The sequence below is a fragment of the Corvus hawaiiensis genome, chromosome 30 (genome assembly GCF_020740725.1).
Source record: "Corvus hawaiiensis isolate bCorHaw1 chromosome 30, bCorHaw1.pri.cur, whole genome shotgun sequence".
NCBI classification, from domain to species: domain Eukaryota; kingdom Metazoa; phylum Chordata; class Aves; order Passeriformes; family Corvidae; genus Corvus; species Corvus hawaiiensis.
The window spans coordinates 3,650,977-3,675,181 of record NC_063242.1 but is presented as its reverse complement, the minus strand read 5'-3'; the positions used below and the strand labels follow the sequence as shown (position 1 = coordinate 3,675,181).

The window sequence follows — 24,205 nt, the reverse complement described above, 5'->3', positions numbered from 1 at the left end:
TGATGATATATGCACCCGCAGAGTTTTTTCCATTTTGCCTAAGATGTGATCATGGCACTGGTACTCTATGACCACAACCTACTATCAATGGCTGGACCATGTAAAGGACTTCACTATGTGCAGCAGAAAGTTCACCATAGCCCCACAAGCTGGGCTCCCACTTTGTGTCATGGGGATGTATTTCCAGTATTTCCAGGGCTGTTAGGACCAAAAGCTTTGTTGTAGCCAAAGTGATGTTTGAGACAGTATAAAGGGAAAAGACTCATCAAGGAAACTCTTACACATTCTCAAGTACTGATTTCAGCTGGTCCTAGCATGAATCAGCAGAGCTTAGCTTATATCATTTAGGGACTGATAAAGCCTAATGAACTCCTCCATGGCCTACCCCTCTCTTAGACCATGCATCATACCCTGGGGCAGCAAGACTTTGCTCAAAGGTGGCACATGCAACAGACTTTTTCACCTGTTTAATAGTGGCAAGACTGTCCTCTTTGAGCTGCCTAATACCACAAAGAACCCAGATAACATACAAAGCAATATGGCTTACTGATACCCTTATAGAATAGGCTTTTTTCCCCATATAACTACTTCAAGTTTTCCTGTCTTAATCACTGCTGGTTTTCCTCCAGCCACATGATTGCAAAACCAGTTTCACATTACTATTCCTAATAGATAAGCAAAAATAATTTTAGTCTGCAACATGATTACAGACTGAAATGAAGAGAGTGGCACACCAGTTTTAAGTTAACAGAATTATGATCACATCAATTGCAGTGATTATTTATTTAATTTGTTTGTAATAACAGAAATAGGAGAAGCAAATCAGTGTAAAACAGGTATCCCACATGCAAACACAGAAAACAGAAGGTAGAAGATACATGATATTAAACAGGAGGATTTTAAAGCCTGTGTATCATCTGCAGATACTTTCTGATGACCCTCTGTATGGATCATTTCCTGACAATCATCGCTACACCAGCTGCCTTAATTACTTCTTTCATGGCCTCTGTGTCATCTTATCCCCTTTAGTCATGCTTTAAAATTACTAAGACACAGTTTTACTTTATAACCTTTCACAATGATTAAAACAAATGAGCATATAAGTTACTTTTTATTAATTTTTTTTTATCCTAGAGAAGCAAGTCAGAATGGTCAGCCCACCAAGATTTGAGTTACATCCTTTATCCTTCTGTGATGCTACCAGTTTCTAAACTCGTTCTGTGAAAATGTATTCACAAAAAGTGATCAGTAGTGACTTCTTTTTCTGCTACTATAGTAACAAAACTGAATTATTGTTATTTTAGCTCCAGCAATGCCATTTACTGCTCCTTACAACAGAAGTCTTTGTTGATACAAAAAAATTTGGTTTTTTTAAAACAAACCGTCAGTGATAACACAAGAAAACAAACCTCTCTTGATCATAATTTAGCTATTGTCCAAAATCCTTCTACCTAGTGTGAGAGATCACTAAAACTATCATTTGATACTGACAAAAAGTAACATTTTCCTTACTTAACATCAATGCACTTTACAAAGGAATACAACTTGTCATATGCTTCTACCCAATACTGTCCTTTTTCTGTATGACAAGAATTTTTTTAGTTTCAGATTTGCTTTTCTGATATTTTCTTGATTTTCTTCTTAAACAATTCTAGTCAGTCTTTTAATCAAAGACAGGCTAGGTTGACATTACTCAGCTAAATTGAGCAGAAAACAGCTGATTTACCAAATACTGTTTAGTCAAATTAGATCATTATTAACAGAAAAACAGTGATAAAAAACACACATTAAATATTGTTAAAACTTATAGATAGGCTTCAGTGTTGAGCACAAGGCTGATGATTATAAAAATGATACTTCATACTGTCTATTGACCTGCTGGGATTCCATCCCTTCAGAACTTTGCAACTGAGGAATTAAATTGCGTATGTTTGGGGTTTTTTCTGAGCAATGCCAATTCAGCCACTGAGAAATTTCTTTGATATCTCCCCAGCTAATCTGCTAGGAGCAAAGTATCTGTGGCTTTCAGAGCTCTTAGACTTTTCGTTTATCTACTGATTAATCTTCCAAAAGACACACCTTACTAGATTTTGTGTCAATGAAGTCAAAAACCTTTTCCCTTTACTGCTGCAAGCAGATATTTGATGTTTTCCAGATGCATATGTTGTGAAGATTTTGCCAAAAGAAATATGATTCTTTCCCACGATCCCAGCAAGATATTCACAGCTTTATAAGAATTTACAAGGTTTTTCTAAAAGATGATGTTTCCCTTTCAATGGTCTGATCTGTGTCTGACACATGTCATCCTGTGTCCCTGGTCTCGGAGTATTTTCACTATATTTTCCAGTTTTTACTTCCTATATCTATATTTTTTGTCACCAACCTCAGGTTCTTTTCTTCCTTTATAAATACTCTAAATATATAATGGAACAGAATCTTGTGGTTTTCATTCTACAGAGGTTCTTCACTTCTTTCAGATACATTTAACTACAGAATCTTCTGACTTGGATTTAGGTACAAAGTCAGAATTTGCAAAGCCTCACCTCCAGTTCTAGAGCTGCCAGTTCCTGATACAAACATTCCAATTTTGGATAAAATTTGTGAAACTGAGAATACAAAATGTTGCATGTTTTGTTTCAGCAGATGCTTGCAGTCCCAGAAAGTGTATCACCAGCAGTTTTGCTGCAAGCAGTTTTAGAGCTCAGCAGCAATCGTTTCATTCCACCAACTCCAAGTAAAAAGAATTGTAAACTTCTGTGCTGCTGGCTTTTGTTGTGTAAATAGGATAATTTCAACTTTTAGAAACTGCTGTAGAAAGTGGTACCAAAGCTGCATTAAGTTTTTATGGGGATCCACAGTTGCTAAGGAAATCTTGCACCACAATAACACAGAAGCAGTGTAATTCCGCGGGGTTTTAGATCCTTGTTAGCAATTTAATGAAGGCTGTAGCTCTATGTCTGTTTATATCAACTTTATGTACTTTAAAGACAGCAATATTTCATTTTCCTAAAACAGGAACTACCAGATCTGATTATCAATAAACCTGACAATTTTCATAAACCAGTGCTCAGAGACCTTAGTCCATCACTCGGAGCAAAAAAAAAAAAAAAAATTAAAAGAATAAAACCAAAAAATACACTTTTGCACTGCTCTGCCTACAAAATTAGATGACATCAGTATTTCACCATAGTACATATTTAATCTATGTGTGGTCAACTTCAAAAATTACTGGGGTGCAAATATGTTTACTCGGGTGCAAGTTCCAAAACATGAAGGTTTTGTAAGGGATGCTTTTGCAGGAAGAAAAGGATGGGCCTTTGGCTTTAGGCAAAAGAGAAGATGGGATGCAAGAGACCTGGCTTTTCTCTCTCATTCTGCCAGAGCTGCTCTTTGATTCAGCTCCTATGACTGAAATAAAGGTTTTAAAGTTTGCTACCAAGTCTGGCTGTATATTTTTCCTGTGAAGTAGATAGCAGCAATACATGCCTACCTCACAGCTCTTGTATCAAATTTAGTGATGTTTGAGAGGTGAACAACAAAGTCCCTCACCCTGCCCCTGTGAAAGAAGAAATACAGGGACTTAGAGGAATGAAGAACTTGCAGTGCAAAGGAAGAAATTTTAATTTCTTTAATCGCTTGCAAATTGAGAGAGTAGATAGAATAAATAAGTGAGCTCTAAAAAATTATGAGTCTAGAGGAGATAAAATTGCAACACACTTGTTGTCTGTACCAGAAAGAATGCATGTAAGCTTTAAGGAAAGGAAGAAAATGTTGGGGAGCAACGTGGTCTGGCTCCCTAAGGAAGAGGGGTGCAAGTGCAATAGCACAGCTCCTGGACCAGGACCTCACCAGCCAGCAACCCAGCAAGGGGAGCAGGACAGGCTTGGAGAGAACAACCAGTTTCAGGCATGAGGTGACACCTCCACACAAGTTCCATGGTAATAAAGTAAGTCCAGCATAAAACTGGGAAGTTGATCCACAAGTCTGGAACAGGATCAGGTGTGGTAAAAATAACCAGGGTCAGACAGAACCCATGATTGCTGGGCAGGTCCATACCAATATGACAGGACTGGGGACAAGCCTACAGGGCACCTGCCAGGCTTAGGTGTGATGGAGAGAATGAGAAACCAGCATTCCCACAGCATCACTAAGGCATGGACTGACGGCACTGAGTTTAGTTGAAATGGAGTTGGGCAGGGGGAAGGTGGTGAGGGGAGTGCAGCCCTTGGGGACTGCTCTGGAGCAGAAAGGGCTTTTGGTGCTCTTGGGGCCTCAACACTGAATTTTGGGTTTTTTTTATTTCCTACATAAATTCTGAATGATGATTCTCTGCACACAATATATAAATGTCCCTCACAAGGGTATAAAAGTTGCACACATGGTGATTTCCTTTTAGGTGAGATGAGATTGCTCACTTCAGTGAGGTTATTAGTGCAAGCACCTTGTGACCTGTAGTAAATAGTTAGAATCCATTTGACTGCAGTATTTAATTTTTTTGCAAGCCAATTTTATCATTTTTTTCCGAGGAAAATAGTAAAGAAAGATGATATTCCTGATGAACTGTCAATCTAGTGATGATAGTTTGGATTTAAGGGTCTCCACTGACCAACATTTCAAACCAGGTTTCAAATTATGTGTTTAAAGGCAAGTCCACTCAGTTAATCCTAACTCTGCCAGTTACAAAATGAATTTAATAATTTTTAGATTAATCATACTACTTTGCTTTTAACAGATATTTCTGATGACCTTTTGGTTCACTAAAGCTGCATGTAAGTACAGCAAGCTAAATCCTTGTCGTTCAGGGCAGTCTAATCCTACCAGATGTTGATCATAAGAGACTCCTAACAAATGAGAACTGGTCAGACCAGATGGATTACACAGTCAGATATTTTACTAAGATTTCCTGCTGCCCAGAATATACAGTGTACTTTAAAATGTTATACTGTAGGAGTTTCAGTACAGACATATACATACATGTGTACAAAATAAATGCTTGAATGATAAAAAAATATTTCCTCGTTACATGGGCAAAACGTAAATTGTGAGTAACTGCATAGGACAGATTACAATTTCTGGGATTAGTACAGACAGAGGTCTCACCATACACGATGCATTACAAGCAAACATAATTATCCCTATTTCCATTCCAATGGAACAAATATATCACTCACATTTAGAGGCCTGGAAGCATTAAGTGAAAACTTACATCCAAGAAATACAAACTACAGAGATACACTCTCATTGATATATACACCATTTGGGACTACAAAAGTGGAATGGGTGGTAGAACCTTATGTGAAGCAGATAGATAATGCAAAAATAAAAGACGGAGCATAAATAATCCAAGAGGAAACAGTAAAATATTATTTTGGCTATTAGGAAAGAGTTCCACTTAGAGGAAAACTAAAAAACTAGACATGTTTTATTGTGTAAAGGAGAAATGAAATCAGAACTGCTTTGGATTTCCTTTTTTGTTCAAAAGAAATCAGATATTTTTTAAAAGTACCATGTTTACAGTTTTCATTGGGACAAGAAGGGAAGAAGGAACCCTGGAATATTGGATTTCTACTTGGATAAACTGCCACAGTACAGGCTTTCACAAAAAATACGAGTTTTTTCATTGAAGTAGGATATTAGTAGCTGGATCTAACCAGAAAACTAATGCAATCAATATGAGTCTTGCCTACAAGAAGCACCTGCATGTTTCAAACCGAATCTTTCAGACTAGAGTAATAATAACACTGCTAATGATATTTTTGTTGTATTTGTATTATAACTACATATTCCAGTTCAAAATTTTTATTATCCTCCTTTCTGCCTGGAATGGCAGTATGGTAAATATGATTTCACATAAAACCTACATATGCGTGACCATCAAACAGATCATGCCTATTTAAAAAGAAACCTCTATGAAGTCACCTATGAAATGCTCTAATTTCCTCCCAAATTCTCTAAAGGAAGAAAGAAATTTTCTTACTTTACCTTTCTCGTGTTTTTTGATCACAGAAGTTAAACATAATCAGGAACTCTGATGTTAAACCTATCAGTTATGTGTAAAAAGAATTGATAGGAATGTAGGGTTCTTGTGCTACGGGGGAAGTTAATTAGGGGGCTTTAAGGTGACCTGCGAACAGTCCAAGTTAGAAGGTGATTTCTCTACAACAAAGAGATAAAATCAATTCATCTTATCAAGAGGTGGATCAGTTGCTACGAGGTATTTGAAGGCACCATTACAGTGAAATAAAAATTTAGCTAGGAAAAGCCCCAGGGGTCTGCGCTATAACAAAGTATGAACAGGTTAAGTTCCACTTAATCTACAAGTGTGTTAAGAACACACACATCATGTTCAGCAGGACTTTGAGCAGTCTGCAAAAACAAACTCTCTTCAGTAAGACTGGACTTCACTAAGACAAGTTAAAACACAACTCAGTAGTACAGCAGAGAGGGGAAAGGCATGGTACATTCCTTACAGGGAAAAAATACATAACACGTTGCCAAGCCAAAAAGGATCTCAAAGATAGTAGGGAAGGACTGAAAGTAATGATATATTCTATAAGAAATAGCATCTGTTCACATGAGGAGTTAAGGAGCACCAATGAACAAAACTGGAAAAGAAAATACACTCAAAATGTACTTCTGGTTTCTTCACCGCGAGAAACCATCTACACAACTGAGAATAATGTGATTTCTGATGGCTTTCCAGGGAAAATGGGACAACCATCCTTCTACAAGTTCATCAGATGTGACTCATAGAGAAAGCAGAAAAAATTAAAGGGTCTGGAGGTTGTAATATTATGCAACAGTAATTTTCATGTCAGGTATTATGAAAGTAAATAGAAGCGATATTGAGAGTAGATTATTTAATAATTCATAAACCAATGCCAGAAGTGCAAGTAATTAAGTGAGAATTTAGAAATGCTTGTTTATTAAAGCAAGGGAATGCAATAGGACTACTGAAGTTGGTGCAAGCATTCAAGTAACTGGGGGTGCTGGAATACTCAACACTTTATCTCGGAGGGAATGTGGAGGCAGACAAGTAAAGGCGCTCTATATTATTATGTATGAAGCGCAATCAGAACATCAAATGAAAAATATAGAATACACCTGCATCTTTTTCTGGGAAACTAAATTTCACAGGGTTTAGAGTATGAGTTTAGAGAAAAAAATGCTTAAAGAAATAATAAAAAAAATTAAATAAATTAAAACCCCTTAGAATACATAGTAAGGCTGCTTTACATTGGTGAATTTAGTCTAGCCCAGGAAATAAGAATAGAACAAGATGGAAAGTCTCACAGTACCACAGAAATAAAGATTAAATCACAGCTTAGAAAAAGATAATTAATTTCTTTTGAAAGACACACTATACCACCACCCTCAAACCCACTTCTGTAATAGTCTACCTGTAACAAGGACTGTTCGACTACGGCACCAAAAATTAGGGACTCAACATCTGACTATAATATTACAGGTGGGCAATGTGTAGTAGTTAATAATTCTTACATACACATACATGTCAAACACATTTATTACACTCAGGAAGAGCTCATTTACTAAAACTATTCTGAACACAATTAATTGAGAGGGATAATTCAAACAAACATGAATGATAATGAAATATTGCTTAAGAAAATGTTATCAGTGCCAAAAGAGCTTTGATTTATAATTACACAAGGAAGCACCTTTATGTAAAATCCTCCTTGATTAGGCAGAATGAAAGCAACCTAATATTTATACATTTAAAATCTCTTCATCCATGATGGATGAAATATTTTTTATTCCAACACTAACTAGGAAGGGTGTTATAGGGATATTGCCAAAGTTAAGATAAATGAGCATTTCTAACAAATGAGTCATCTCATCAATAAATAGATGTCTAAAATAAATAGATGTCTAAAATAAATAGATGTGAGATGAATTGCACCCTGGAAGAACACCTCTCCTTTTCCCATTAACTATAAATGGAGCTCAGATGACTCTCAGATACAGACAGCTGAACTCTAGATGAATTTCAGGTCTCAAAATCTAACCCCATCTCAAAATGGTGTTCCAGTAGCCCTGTCATCCACTGAAACTCAGAAGCCCTGAAGATCCCTTACCTTAATAAAAGGTTCTCGGGGCAAGGTCAGAGGAGTGGGCTGTCTTCCTGCATCCCTTCTCAGCCTGTCCACCCAATGGTTGAGGGAGAACACACAGGGTCTCATTCTACTTCTTGGCTGGTATAGAAGGCTTGTTCAAACCATGGGTTTTGTGAAAACTTTAAAGTCATTATGCATTGGGATTTTTTCTTTCAGAAAACCTGGACCAATTTGAAGCTTTACCATGCACTTAGTTGCTGTACCAAAGCTACAGCTCCTTACTAATGGTTTAATTGCATTGGACTCAGGCAGCTATGCCAACATTTATGAAAACCTCTGCATCCAGGAGTAAGTCTTATTATCAACTGAAAACTATGAATAAAATCCTCAGTGGGAAACTAAAAAAGGAAGAAACATTTACCTAATAAAAAAAATGGATGACTTTTTGATGAAAGGGAAATTATAGAACCTGTGAGAATAGAGATCACAAGGAATTATTACATTATTTCAAAAATCGTCCAAAATAGCAATCCATATTCATCAGACTTCCTAAATGTGGAAAGGTCAGCAATATCAAGCTGAAATTTAATTCTGGTCTATGTCTGAGCTATGGGAATACTTGACCTCCTGGCTACACAGGAGGGTATTTGGACTTTAGGCTTTTTAGGAGTACAGGGATAGGTTTGCTTAAAATTTGAGAACAGTTTAATAAAGCTTTTCATTAACTTATTTTCCACTGTTCTAAATAACTTTGTTTAGATCAACTTTGAAAAAAAACCCTGTGGTTTAAACACTGTAAGTTTCTATTTCTTTCAAATGAAAAGCCGAAAACAAGACACCACTTCAGGGATCTAAGGTCATCACATTACAGTGTTGCACCAAACGATAATGCTATTTATTATAAATATACAAGAAAATTTTACCATATGAACCATGCTTCAGCCCCATGTTCCTTCTTTCTGGAAAAATACAGAAGAAGTTACCTTCTACCTCTTCTGACTCAGAGAGGTTCTGCTACATTAGAGAACTAAATTGGATGCTAACTGGAGTGATATTACTGGGAAGAGATAAGCAATAGGGAGATTTTTAAAATAAATATTCCTTTTTCTCTCCACTGTGTATCATTTACATTCAAATAACTTTTTTCACTTGCACATGTATATTAAATTGAGCCATGCTTTTCTGTTTTCTTAAGACTGGAATTTTGTATCACATAAGGACTGTAACTTTAATCCATTTGGAAACTAAAGTCAGAAGAGAATAAACTGAAGATACCTGACACTAAAGTACTTATTAATTTCTTGGTTATATGTATCTAAATTTCATACTACTGTTTTATTTTCAAATATAACTTTTTAGAGTCTTTGATGTGTAAATAATTACTCACTTATTAACTTTTTTTTGTCTCAGATTGTAACTAATATCATTCCTGTGATCACTGGGATTATTATCTGAGGAAACTACAAACCCAAATGTCCACCTTCAGTACCTGCAAGCACTGCTGATCTGATTCTTCTGATTCTGACCAAATGCTTCAGCATCAACTCTTTGTGCAGCCACATTATTAGCTTTATTCATATTTATAATGCAGAATACCAAAATAGTTTCACAAATATTTGTGAAGCAAAACTTTTTTAAAAAAATTTTTTGCATCCTCTCTGTCTGTGGGATGCAGAAAATCATCAACAGCTCAGACCTTCCAAAGAAGGATTGTGAATCTGGCTATAATAATTGGCATCAAGGGTCTGCACTCACCCACTTGTACTGGAGAAACTGAGCAGTTATGAAACCTTGAAAAACTGAGATACTGTCAGTGCTACAGGAAAATCTCCTTTCTCCCTGCTTTCAAGCCTACAGCCCAAAAGAAGGTTGAAATTCACAATCTTAATAGTGGCAGTCTTCACAACGGGAACAATGTCCTTCCCTTTGGATCTCCGCTAAGTACCCCATATTTCAAAAAAAAATAGACATAGTATCTCACAGGCTAGCTGAAAGGCTACATAACAAGGGGAAAAAGATCATCCTGAAATACCAATCATGCTTTTATTTACAGAAGGGACTTCTATAAATTCCATCTGTAAATCCCAACTGGTGCCCAAGTCTGTTATTTAGCTGTTGCTACATTAAGATCTAAATATCTTACATGACTTTGTAGAGTGAGTTAAACATTCTGAAAAGAATACTTGATAAGTTGAATTTTATTGTCATTTGACGCTGCAAGAAGTTTCAAATGTCCCAAGACAACTAATATTTTTCTATTTGGGACATTTATTGTTCAGTGCAGTAAACCTCTGACAAGGTGATTACATGCTACACCTGTAGGAGGAAGCAGCAGGAGCTGTATGGTGGCTATGGTCTTAATCGTTGTAGGAAACCTTGCTTGAGTCTACCCATCAGTAAATGCTTCCTGAACAAATGTCTTGATTTTACTGTTCTGTTTCCAAACAAAAAAAAGAAGAGAGGTGATCCTAGAAAATGTCAGAAATGCACATAAAGTGGATCACATGCAAAATTAATGGTATCTAAAATTTAGTTGCATTTAGACCACCCATGAGCTCAGGAAAAAACGATAAACCTAAAAGTAAAGCTTGAAAATTCAAAACTAATAAAAGACAAGGCATACAATTTCAACTACTTAAATGTATTTTGAAAAGGTGCCATGTACTTGATACGATATCCAACTGTGATTTCTAGGAAGCACACAACGTTGACCCTGTCCCTTATATGCAGCAGCAAATAGAAGTTCAAGGCTGCTTCAGGGAGTGTGACAGAATGTTGCTAAAAGTCTGCAAAAGAAAAAATAATTGATGTTTAAATGACACTCTCTGGCATAAGGGGAGCTACAGTAGTTCATATCACCTGGGGAAAAGAAAGTTACAGACTAAACTATTATTTCTCCTTCTAATCTCTCTGCCTCACATCTCTTTCCCCTAAAAACTGATAATGGCACTATCATCTATTACATCAGTGATTTTCCCAAATTCATCATGAGAGACATGACTGTCCTCTGCTAAAGGCTTTGGAGAGCAACCACCTCTGTTAAAAAAACCAAAAAAATTAAAAATAGGTAGAATCCATAATCACATTCTTCTTTGGAAAGCAGAAATTTAGATAAGCAAGATAGTTAATAGCTCAGTTAACCCATTCCAGTTAATGTAATCAAGTCACATGTGCTAAGTGAATTAAATTCAATCAAGGTTAAATTAAGGTAAAGCAAGAAAAAGTAGTGTCTCTATTAGAGCATTTTTATTCTTTTTTCTAGGACTATTAGGTGATTAAACTTTATTTTGTAATTTGGGGATTATCCCTTGGTTCTCCAAGATTAAAGAAAATACAGAATCTATATGAACATCTTTTTTAATATTGAAGAAAACCTTGCAGCAACATTTCCTGCAATGGCATATGACTGTTATTTCACACTTTTTTTACTTCAGAATCCTCAGAAGGACACCATATGGTAGTGATAATTTACTGTACTTGAGCGTCTCAGTTTGATTCACATACTTCCTCCACTGAGATTTCAATTGTTGGCTGAAGCTCTACTGCAGTTACCTGTAAAAAGTCTTTCTAGAAAAGAGATTTTCCCCTGACTCTTGTACATATCTTTTTGAACCCTTTAATGCCTTTGTTAATTGCTCTTACTCTCTCTTCTTTGACAGACTTCTGTGTTCTGAGATTTCTTCCTAGTAGTATCTTTTCCTGAAACTACTCAAATCACAATAATTTCTTGCATATCAAGTCCTTTGTAATAAATTCTGCACATTATTTTATGTTATTCCCAATGGGATTCTGAATAGGCCTTGTGCTGCATCTTGGCAGATTGTCTTAAGCAGCCTTATGGGAGTTGCATTCATTCTTACAGAAACACAGTTAAAAAAACCATGGTGGCATCTTTTCATTTCATTGGCTTCACATTCTGTCTTCCTGCAGAAACCTCCAGAATCATATTGATACAAGCTGTTTGGTTTAAGAAAGTAAAGCAAATTTTATCCATGACCGGAAAATCATACAAAAATATAAGTAGTCTATTGGTACTGTCTGAGAGGAAGTCCTTAATTCATCTAAATCTTCTAGGTTAGAATTCCAAGTGAGAATTACTTGAAGTGCCTTATGCTGCAAATAAAGGAATCAATTTCAATCTGTGTCTTTGGGCAACTTGTTGGCAGCTTCAAATGGTAAAAATTATTTCTGTTTGTTATGGACTGGGTCATCTCCTTGACCATGTGACCTAATACTTTTTAGTGTTGCTGCCCTTTTCTTTTTACCCTTATGGATTGTGTCTGGAATTCACAGAACCCCTGGAATCAGACTTCTATATCCCTTCAAGACCGAAAACCAATATGGTATGAAAAAATTTTTGGTACCTGCATAAGTATATACAATGTTTTGTTTTATCCCTCTCAGGACAGACCGTATTCACATAGCATCGTTAAGGATTACACATTTGACTTCACTGGAATTGAATAATCTCCTCCAAACTAACTTCTATCTATTTACGAGTTTTAAGTAAATTCCATGCCATTTGTTATGTGTTTTGAATTGGTCTGAAGGATAACGCCCATTTAGCATTAAAAAACCCAAAACCAAACTGTAATATTAATTGCCTGTAAAATTAATCTCCCTCCTTTAAATAAGAAAGAGACTTAGAAACACAGGGAATAGTCCCATAGTCCATACAGGCAAGCTCTGTTCTGGCAAGAAGAAGCTGTACTGGACTGGGAGTTAGAAGAAAGACATTAATTTTGTTTAAATTATATTTTCTTTCTTTACAGAATATTTCTGCTAAAGCTCTGCAGATATATTTGAATTTAGATTTGTGGATCCTGCAATCTGAATAATTCTTTAAATTTTTATCTATTTATTAATTTTAATGCCAGAAAAATTTGATGAATATTATCTAGGAGTGCAGGTGTTATTAGAGTATTTAAGAAACTGACCATTCATTACTAATTTGTGTGAACAAATGTTTAAATAACAATCCATTGACATGGAAACATATTTTCCTCCACATTATACGAACACATCAAAGTAAGGGAAATATCAGTTACTAGTGATATTTGGGTTTAAGAATGTATATTAGAGAAAGGAGGATGGGAATCCTCCCTCTTTTTCTCCCTGCTCTGATACCCTAGGTCACCAGATGATGTGATACTCTTAAGTATGGTCCTAAAGGAGAGGAGAAATGGAGGAAATGAGAATATCTTATATTATATATGTATGAGGCAGTGCATCTCTTAGTTTTCCATCATTTCTCCAAACTGCTATATAATAGAGTCTAATAGATTAATTTTCAGCTTTATAAGGTCTTTTTTATATAAGATTAACCACATCAGTAGCACCCTGCAGGATTTCAGCTCAGCTCCTGATTCTTTGCTGCAAGAGCTTGCCTATGACTAACACAGTGAAGGAATTTCATGTGTGATCCTCTCTCTGCAACCCTCTGGAATACCTTTTTTTTGTCCCAGCTGCTCCATTAGTGGTTACATTTACGTGGTTTTTCCATGAAACATGACTCATATTATTACTACCAAGAATGTACCTTCTACAGTACATATTTCCCTCAATGGCTCACAAAGAAGTACTTCTTTATCTGTTTCATTACTGAAATAGAACCCAACAAATACCTGAGATACATTAGAAGTATCTGTACTTTCACCCAGATGCACCCAACATCCTACGCTGCCCGATTTGTTTTAATATCTGTTTCTTCATCTCTTCTGTGCATCTTACAACAGTTATTTGCTGACAAAGCGATAGACTTTGTCACCCTACTTGAGGATGTTTTCCATGCATCATTTCAGCCATTTTCACTGCAGCAAGAGGAACAAAAGTTTCCTCAAGAATATGGGCCTTTTTGTATTTTCCTATTAAGTAAGAAATTTCAGAATTTTCTTTTAAATATTTATCATTATGTTTAGTTATGCAAAGTACTGGACAGACTATCACATGACTTTAAACATCACTTGAGACTTGTTTTCATGTTCTGGATGCTTAAATTTTAAATGTCTTTCTATAATTGCAATGGCTTCGAATACTGTCAAGAGCAAATGTCTCAAGGCACAATATACCTTTAGAGCGAGGTTTACTATTAGCAACAGTAGCTATAAATCTGTATTTCAAATGATCTTGATAATTTGGGGGGGTTTTTTTTGCTTCACTTCTTGTGAGATTTGGTAGGCTCATCATAGTTGTTATCCATAGTGTGACTGATGAAGAGCTTGTACTAGAAGGAGGAGAAATGTCAGCTCTGTCATTTTCTTCTTGTTCACTTCTACTGGCATTATCAGTATTATCTTCAATCTGCAGTTACTCTGCAGGATTCTTTTTAAGCTCCTTGTGCATTTTGTAGTTTAGTGAAAACTAGATAATATAATCCATAAATCCACTTAACTGGACACATGTAAACAGTAATGCATGGAATAATATAAAAGTGAATCAATGAGTGAGGATGCCACTCTCAACTCCCCAGTGTTGCGAAGTACTCCCTCTTCCCTCTGGAATTCTATGTGACCATCTGACACATGGATTGGCTAAATGCGCCAGTGTCAATTTGTATGCTAAATATTAGTAAAGCTTAATTTCTTCCTTATTTTTTAAGATAAAAATTTAAAAAAATATAAATGGAAAGCGGTAATTTTCTTCCTGCACCCCAACAGACTATCCTACACATCCCTTAATGTGCAGGCAACCCTGTTTGGAAACCTTAGCCCTGCTCACCCTTTAGCTGGGCACAGTTCAGAGTTTGCCAGCCTATATCTGGATTGCAGCATGGATTGAAGGCAATCTGCCCACCTTCGAAAAGATGTGCACTTCAAGATACGTGCCTAGCAAAAAAAGACATATGCTTAAAGTGCCTACAGTACTACTAAAGTACCTACACTCTTCTCCCAAAACTGAAGCTAGCCAATTCTGTCCAGGTTTTCCGCTAAAAACAATGCCAAGATAGAGCTCAAACTTTAGAGGAAAACCGTAAGATTGATTTGCAGTTTGGAAATAGACTGTACAGCAAGAGACTAAATGAGCTCTAAAATGGATTAAGACAGAACTTAATCTTGATGATAGTCTGTACATGATAAATTACCTACTTAAGGAGATTTTCTAACTCCAATCTCTTTAATCTAGCAGACAAAAATACATAGAATATAGTGACTAGAAGTTAAAGATGAAATAAGACACATTTTTTAATGTGTATCACTATCACTAAGACAATGACAAAGACAATAGTGAATTTCCCAGCCTTCTGGTGTTCTTGAGCATGAATACATGGGAAGCAGCAGGCTTATACATGCATTAATTAGATTCTGTAACATTTTCCCTTAACAAACCAAAAAGTGATCTGCATTTTGACTAGATAAAACCAAACTTTCCTATGTTGAACTTTTTACTATCATCCAGTCTAATTTCCACTCCCTCATTTATTTCTACTTCAGGATCCACATGATCAAAATGGTAATAAATCCCTGTAGATAATAAAAAAGGGAAATTCATTTATATCGGCCAAAAGTAGCTATTTTTAACTGTTTAAGGTCTACTGATTGAAAACACTGATGACTTTCATTCAGTGGCAGAAACCTGAGCACAAGGGAATAACATGATGGCTGGGTCTGGCTGGAATGAAGTTATGAACTCAGCTTTGTTCACAGCAGCCTGTGTGCTGCTGGGCTCTGCACTGGTGGCTAAAACAGCACTGATAACCCACCAGTGTTTTGGCTATCACTAAATCGTGCTTGCACAGTGTTAAGATTTCTCTCTGTCTCCTGTCCCCCAAAATCAGTAAACTGGAAATGGGTAAGATGTTGGGAGGGGACCCAGCCAGGACAGCTGATCCAAACTGACTGAAAGGATATTCCCTTCCATATGATGTCATAGTCAGCAATAGAACCTCAGGGAAAGATTGTTACATTGTACCACATAACGCTGTATTAAGATCTGGAACATCACAGGCTTTTTAAGGAAAAATACAAATATTTCAATGCCAAAAGGAAATTTATCAGTCTGAATTCCTGCAAAATAGAGGGCACAATGCTGACTAAAGTCAGAAAGTGCTGCTTCAAAACCATGTGATGGACACTGGCAGAATCTTAGCCTTAATAAACAAAATCCCTTTTGAAAGTTCCTTCTCTCTTGGAGACAGGTAAGAACTTTTCTTTTTTGGTACAGACATACTCTTAAGATCTGAAATTTCAGATCCCATTGAGTTCAGCATTTGCTTATCAAATAATTCTATTTAGCTTTCTTTTTTTCACAGATAAAAATTTGCAGCTAAGCCTAGCTACAGTTGAGATTGATTTTCCTTCGTTGCATCGCTGACTGAAATGCAAACATACATACTGTGTACATCTGAAAAGAAATGCATTATTTTTCCCTTCCTGTCTTTCATTCTTATGTTAAGTTTTACAGGAAAGAAGTCTCTCATTCTAATAATTGAAAACTTATGTGCATTCAGTTCTTGTCTACGGTTTTATTTTAAACTAACATAGAATTTCCACCACAGATTCAAAGGATCTGCCTTGTTTAAAGTTTCTTTTTAGTAAATGCGAATCATTTACTTCATCATGAACTGCCACAGACTGCTTAATATTCATTCAGCAGAAATTATGTTCCCACAAGAGAAATAAAAAATAATCAATTTCTTTTCAATTAACCCTTTTTTTCTTATGCAAATATAATATGCCTGCATTCAAACCTCAGTATGTTCTATATTTCAGGCTGCCTGATTACTTTCACTAAACTCTGATTAATGACAATAGCTGTCACAACATAGCAGTGCTCTACTATACTTTTCAGTAAGGGACTGTAGACATTTGAGGCAGATGTCCCTTCACCCTGCTTTATTGTTCCTGTAGCCTCACTTGTTCCCATCACCCTGCACCCTGTGATCTTGACCCCTGCACCCATCATCTCACTCAGCTACGGATCATAATCTCCCTCCCCTGTGGTTAACATTACACAAAATGAATATCAAACACAGAGCAGTTTCTGTAAGCAAAGGGAGCGTTCTGGCCCTGAAGAGTCACTTATGCAGGCATGTATTCAGTTTTTCATTTGAAAAGCTGAAGAAACTTTACATGGGTTATACCCTTTTGGTACAGTAAATATTTAAGATGACTAATTCTGAATCTAGTTGTCTGTTTTACCAAGACCATTCAGAATTAATCTTTACCTTTTTTCAGTAAAAAAATTACCTAACAGTTTTGGTCAACAAAATACAGGAATCTTGTCAGAGGAAGAAAGTCTCAATCAGAGATAAATTTAAGAAAGTATTTTATATGGAAAGAACTAAACAAGTTATTCAAAGAAATTTAAGGACATAAAATTGAAGCTAAACAAGGCAATCAGGGTAGGGGGATTTCATTAGTTTTGTATTTGTAGAGCTTCACAAAGGATAAGTCATTTTGAGAGAAGTGAAAAATACCAAACCAGCTAGTTTTCAGGAGAAATGGTGTTGAGAACTTCTTGCTTTTTGCCTTTGCATTCATCCTAAAGTGTCCAGTATTCATATAAATGAAACCACCCAGGAAATCATGGGTGATGATATCCACCAGAGAAAACTTCATACCATGTTTTTTCATTCCACCAAGCTGGACAAGCAAAGCAAAGCTGCTCTGAGGGAAAACCTCAGGACCGATTGCAGAAGAGTGAAAAGGGTAACACAGAGCACCTGTCTGTTCCACCAGTGCAAGAGCAAACACTTTACAATCATTAGACCTGACAGAGGCAAAACATGAGATTTTTACTAGGCTGTAGGCAAATTGGTTTGCTAGTGCATCAGAACATCATACAGCCTGAAATTAAACAAATAAAGCTAAAGTGAAGAAAATGACTGGAAAACAAAATAAGAGCTAAAGGCTACAGTGCTGTGTACCATAATCAAAAGGTAATTCATATATTTCCCTCCTCCCCCTCTCCAGGGAATGTCATTTCAATGTGATGCCAACAGCTCTGCAATCTCTGGTACTGTGAGGAGTATAACTTTTCAGTGTCGACAAAGAAACATATGAGAGCTGGGAACTACGCATGCAAGACACTGCATGAGCATGGCAATTTGGATCCATGCCAGCTTAAGAGTTTGAACTCCTATGAATTCTTATGTGGTTATCAGGACTGGATAAAAAAACATGTAGTGAAAATCAAAATTTGTATAATTTGCTGCACTTTGAAACAGATTTCACCCTCTTATACCTACCAACTAGTGATTTTAATGCTGATATAAATTGAAGTTTTACACTCTTAGAGAAGTTGTCTTGAAAAGATATGTGGACACTTCTTGATGAAGCTGGGCCGTGGTGAAAATGACTTGAAGGAAATTAAAGGCTACACCTTTCATCAATAAAGATGATGCAGCTGGATTCTGCACTCATTTAGTATAAAATTAGTATCTCATCTACAGAATGACTTTAGACAGATGAAGGGTACAGTAGACCATACCTCTTCTACATGCAACCTCAAGAGGCAGAAGTATAACAGAAAGGAAATTTTCAAACTGGAGACATGACAAGATTCGAAAGAGTTCACCACAAAGCAAGGGGGGAAAGTGGGCCAAGTAAGGTCTACGAAAAACATTCCTGCTTCCTTCTTAGTGACTGCAAACAAGCACTTAGCTGTGTCCTGTGCTTGAAGGCAAGAGGAACTATGGGGGAATATGGCTCTATATTGAATAGGATGTTTGTTTTATGGATGGATTCCTGCTTCTGTACGAAGCCATGGTTTCAGCAATCACCATGCAAAGCACCACCCCTGATAACTGCAAATACAGAGCCTCCTGTTTCCCACACATACACTTTGACTGATGCATTTTTCTAAATACTACTGTTTATTTACTTGTTAGGAGAAGTAACTGCATCCTGGGTATGCAACTAAGATAGCTTAACAGATTCCCCTAGTCTTTGACGCCTGTTTGTCCTGTCTGGAAAGTTGCACTTGATCACAGAGCATTATTAAAGAAGCTTTGGTGTGCCTTTAGCAGTTAGGACCTGCTAATGCCATAGATTGTCTTGTCTGTCATGGTTAAGTTTGTGTTTCTCTTAGCAACCCCTATTTAGATTGGGGATGTAAAATGTGAGAACAAATATGTCTCTGCATGGCAAACAAAGGTGTAGCAAAGGCACTCCTGCTCATACTGCTTTACTAACTGTGCCTACCTAAGGAATGATTAGAACAGTCTCTGCAGAAGAGAGACCAACATTTGCTCATTTTTTATCATCCAAATACTGCCAGCTCGATGTCCATATACAGGCCGAACTTTAAAAAAGTTTTGCAAGTGAAATGTTCTCTACAATGCTGTCTAATTCTGTTCTGTACTCCTCCTCCCTTTAGTACATGTGTAATTTGCAGAATGAAGTACAGGAATTCACCGCCCACCTTCCTCCCTCAGAGCAGCGCAGAGCAAACATAAGCATTTCTTGTTATGCATCTGTTTAAAAGTACCTGGACATATTCCTTGTTTTCCACCTACACTGTACCCTTCTGGAATGGGTTATGCTCCCATTTATTACACTAGCTAAAGTACTTGGAGTTACTGCCAGAAAAGTTTGCAGATGTCTGCCACTCTGATGATCAGGTCCCTGTCCTGGCAGTGAGCTGATGTGATTTTTAATTCATTTCAGAGGATTCAAAGAGAAGGGAACAGAAAAGAGATTTTCCATTTCCTTGGCATGTTCTTGAAAGAGAAACTAAAGCAGAAATATCATCATCTGCAGAAACAGGTTTTGGAGAGAAAGCATTGACCTCCATTCAGCCTTTGAAGTGCAGAGAGTAGCACTCTGGAGTCCAGAAATTTATTTGGGGATGCAAATTCTGCATGCACGGAAGCGCATCCCTTTAGCCCCAGAGGAAGGCTTTAACTTCCTAGAAAAATGGCCTCATTTATAATACATGGAATTTGCAGTGCTGACTCTTGGTAACCTTTACTAGTTCATTGGTCTGTGTGCTGTCATCTCTGCCTCTGATTTTGGGAATGCACCCAAAAATGATTTACCCCATCAATTGTGTGAGGAGGAAGAACAACTAAACTCCACAGGTTTTGAAGTTAGGGATAAGAAGCCTATATACTTTTTACAGACCTAGCTTTATGAACCTCTTGAAAGCTCCTTCACAGCAATTGCAAAGAACTCTGGAGAAGAAGCCAAGACAGCCACTACAACAGTTTTAGTGAATTTAACTCCTATTTAAAATGTATGTGATTTAGCTTTTGACATTTACAGAAAGAGTTGATGCAAGTTCTTTCTGACTGTATTGATTGCAGTCAAAGTTTAGAAATGTGTATGCTAGAAGTTCTCATGCATTCATTCAGCCAGGCAATACTAATACAATGCCCAAGTAGCTTGTCTGAACTAGACTAAAAAAGAGGCATTTGGCAAAAATTAAAACACATTTAACTGTATCTTCAATATCATAACAGTACAATTATTATCATAAAATTTTCAACAATCAGAGTTAGATTAATTCTGTATTTTCAAACAAAAAGAAAAAATACATTTTTCTTAAGTTCTCCATAAAGTGATGGAACACTGATTAGGCAAATCAAAAATTTGCACTTGCGGGAGGAACTTACAGTTACAATCCTGATTGACTGGATCTAAGAAAGAACAAGGAAAGGAGATTCTTGTTTAGAATGGGGTATGTCTAAAATCCACAAGAATTTATCACTGAAAGGGACTTCCTGGTACAACCAAAGAGCTGATACATAGATTTAAAAAATCCATATGTGGGAAGTCTCTTCATATGCTGTAGGCTATAAAACTTTTTACAGAACTAAAATTTAAATCTGCAATAAAATATTTAAGGCTACAGCTATAATGATCCAAAGGAAGAGAGTTAAAAAAAGAAGGGCATTTGAAACCATCACCAATGTCTTACAGTTCTGCAACAGCTGGAATATATTTAATTAAAATCCTAGGGTATCTAGAAAGCTTACCACATATAAAGCCTACCACACTTCATTTTCTAATTCCTGTTAACAAGATCATACAGACCAACCCTTGTGATGATCTGTTTCTTTTTGTAATGGGAATTTCTTTATTCCCTGTGTCATCTACAACTTTCACAAGTTTGCAAGTTGTTCTCCCTAAAGTAAGGAATTAATACAATTAAAACAATCAGTCCCAAGGCTATTCCTTTAAAAAGAAAAAGTCACTATCAACTTCTTTATCCTCAAAATAATTCTGTTTGCTGCAGTTTTCCCTCTGGCTGTGCTTATGAACTGGCTTAGAACTCACTGCACTCATCCTATCTTCCCTGTTCTGCCCAGGTCCTGCTGGGCACTGTACCAACCAAAATAAAATTCAGCCAAGCATTAAAATCCCCTCTAACAGTTCTAGGAAATCAATTAGCTTACCATCTCTGGCATAATTTTCCTTTAATAAAACTATGTTATGATTTATTTTTCCTGCCCTCTGCCTCCCTTTTTATTATCTCCATGCAGACTTTGCTTTTCCTGTGTCCCAAACAGACACGGCAGTCTGTGCAGCAGTCGATGGTCTTTGCTTTGTGATCCTCTGGGCACAAGGTCCAGAATAATCAGAAAACTCATAAATCCTCTGAGAAACTTGAAGGTTTCTTCCTTGCCTGCTACTGTCAGGCAAGGATGAGATAAGGGGGGCCGTGGGAATGTGGCCCCAGAATGCTCTAGCAAATTCTAATGAACATGACCAGGTGCTCTTGACCCAAGGTGCTTAGAGTCCTCCTTGCAGTATTCTCATCACAGAGGGTCAAGAATCCTTTCAGCTGGTGCTCAGGAGAGGCCTTGTAAGAGCCAAGCCCAGAGCACAGCTCCTAGGGACAGCCAAGCACAGAAGCTTGTGAAGAAGGGCACAAAAAAAACCCCAAACCAAATTAGAGGTGGAAGAGAGAGAGAGAGGCACACAACTGTGTTCAAGTCAGCATAAACAGTCTGAAGTGTGGTAGTGACACAGGCTGCACAAGAGCAGGAAAGATGAAAGAGCAACAGACAAACGGACACACAGACTTCTTGGAGACACCACAGTTTCAACTTCCTTGGACCCCAAGCTGCAGTGGAGATGCAGGCTGTCCATGCCAAGTCAGTGATCTCTGGCACCAAGAGGAAGACTGCTGCTTCACATAGAGGTTTAGAAATATGACAGAGGTTCACTACCCTCCCAGTAGCCTAGTGAATCCTGAAGATGACTGAAATGTGCTTTCAAGGAAAGTATCTGGGTCCCCTAAACCTAACCTTAAACCATGCAAGACCACCAGGAAGAAGTGACAAGAAAATAGTAATGGGTGGCTCCTTGCTCTGAAGAGGAACCCATCTGTGGACTTGACCTATGATCTCGGGAGGTTTGCTGCTTTTTGGGGACCTGGATCCAGGATAATGTTGAGAGAGTGCCACAGCTTTTCTGACACTCTTACTATTACTCCCTGCTGTTCTTCCATGTCAATATAAGTAATGCTGCCTGGAGAGTATCAAAAGTGTATTCAAGCTCTACGGGTAGTAGTAAGGGGCATAGGGGCCCAGGTGTTGATGTCCTTATTCCTGCCAGTGAGGGGAAAGGCTGTGAGGAGGAGGCAGCTGGTAATACATATCCACAACTGGTTGTGGAACTGGTTGTGGTGAGAGGGTTTTGATTTCTACAAGTATGGAACCCTGTTTGTGGGTAAACATTTGCTTGGGAGAGATGGGATCCTTCTCACTGAGTAGGACAAAGTTATCTTTGCCAGCAGAATGGCTGACCTGGTAAAGAGGCACTTTAAACTAGGAATGACAGAGGAGAGAGAGTTACCAGAAGCACTCTGAGACAGTGAAGGCAAGGGAGTTTTGATAAGTAAAGGGCCTGGAGTGACATGACCGAAAGGGATCACAAAATCAACAAAACAAAGCTTAAGTAGCTTAAGCAGGGTCACCTCCAAAATGTAAGCAAGGATGTGCCTACAAGGCACCATCACAGAGAAATCTTCCCATCTCTTTGGGAAATCAGCATGTGGGGTGCCTCTGCAGTGCCCATACACTAATGCTTGCAGCATGGAGAGTAAACATGATGACTTAGGTATCAGTGAGCACTGTGGGGCTGCCTTTTTATGGGGGTCACAGATGAGGTCAGATGCATCATGTAACTTGAGTGATGCAATGGAGGGATACAGGGTCCTTTGGAAAGAGGGGAGAAAAATGAGGAGGTGGGGTTGCCCTTTATGAGGCAGAACAGCTGGACTATATGGAGCTCTTCCTAGGGATGGATAATGAGCCAACTGAGATCTTGTGGGCAACTACCAAGCATACCAATGTAGGGGATACTGTATTGGGTTAATAATCTTCAAACAATCATGGTGACTGGGAGAAGTGCTGAAGACTGCAGGAAAGGAAATGTCAGGGAACTACAGGCCAGTCAACCTCACATCAGTTCTTGTCAAGGTGAAGGAGTGTATTGTCTACCTAGACTTCAGGAAGGCTTTTGACCTTTCCCCATGAGATTCTCATAGAGTATGAGCTGGACAAGTGGACAGCGGGGTAAATTGAAAACTGTCCTAAATGGGTGTCCCCAGTGGCATAAAGTCTAGGTGGAGCCCAGAAGGTAGCAGTGTACCCCAGGGGTCAGTACCAGCTCCAGTCCTGTTCAACATCCTCATTAATGATTTGGATGATGGAGCAGACGGTACCCTCAGCAAGGTTGCTGATGACACGTAACTCGGATGAGTGACTGATACACAGTAGGGTCATACCGCCATGGGCTGACAGGAACCTCATGTTCACCAAGGGGAAGTGCAAAGTCCTGCGCTAGGGAGGAAGAACAACATGCACCAACATATGCTGGATCTGCCCAATGGAAAGCAGCTTGGTGAAAATGCTCCTGATAGACACCAGGTTGAAGTGAGTCAGCAATGGGCCCTTGTGGCCAATAAAGCTAATGGCATTCTGGGCTGCATGAAGAAGTGTTGTCACAGCAGGTAGGGGAAAGAGATCCTTCTCCTCTACTTAGCACTGCTGAGCTCGTACATGGAGTGCCAGGTTCAGTTCTTGGCTTCTCAATACAAGACGTGTGGACACACTGGAGAGAGACCAGAGAAGGGCTATGAAGGTGACTAAGACACAGAAGCATCTCTCCTATGATGAAAGGTTGAGAGATTTGGGACTTCTCAACATGAAGAAGAGAAAGCTTGGTGGGAAATCTCATCAA

At 37.8% G+C, this 24,205-nt stretch overlaps 1 protein-coding gene across 2 annotated transcripts in view; it reads right to left on the bottom strand.

Moving 5' to 3' along the window:
* The window catches only part of GABBR2 (gamma-aminobutyric acid type B receptor subunit 2), a 470,824-nt gene that overhangs the window by 247,923 nt on the left and 198,696 nt on the right, over positions 1–24,205 (bottom strand). The gene's annotated exons all lie outside the window — the stretch shown is intronic.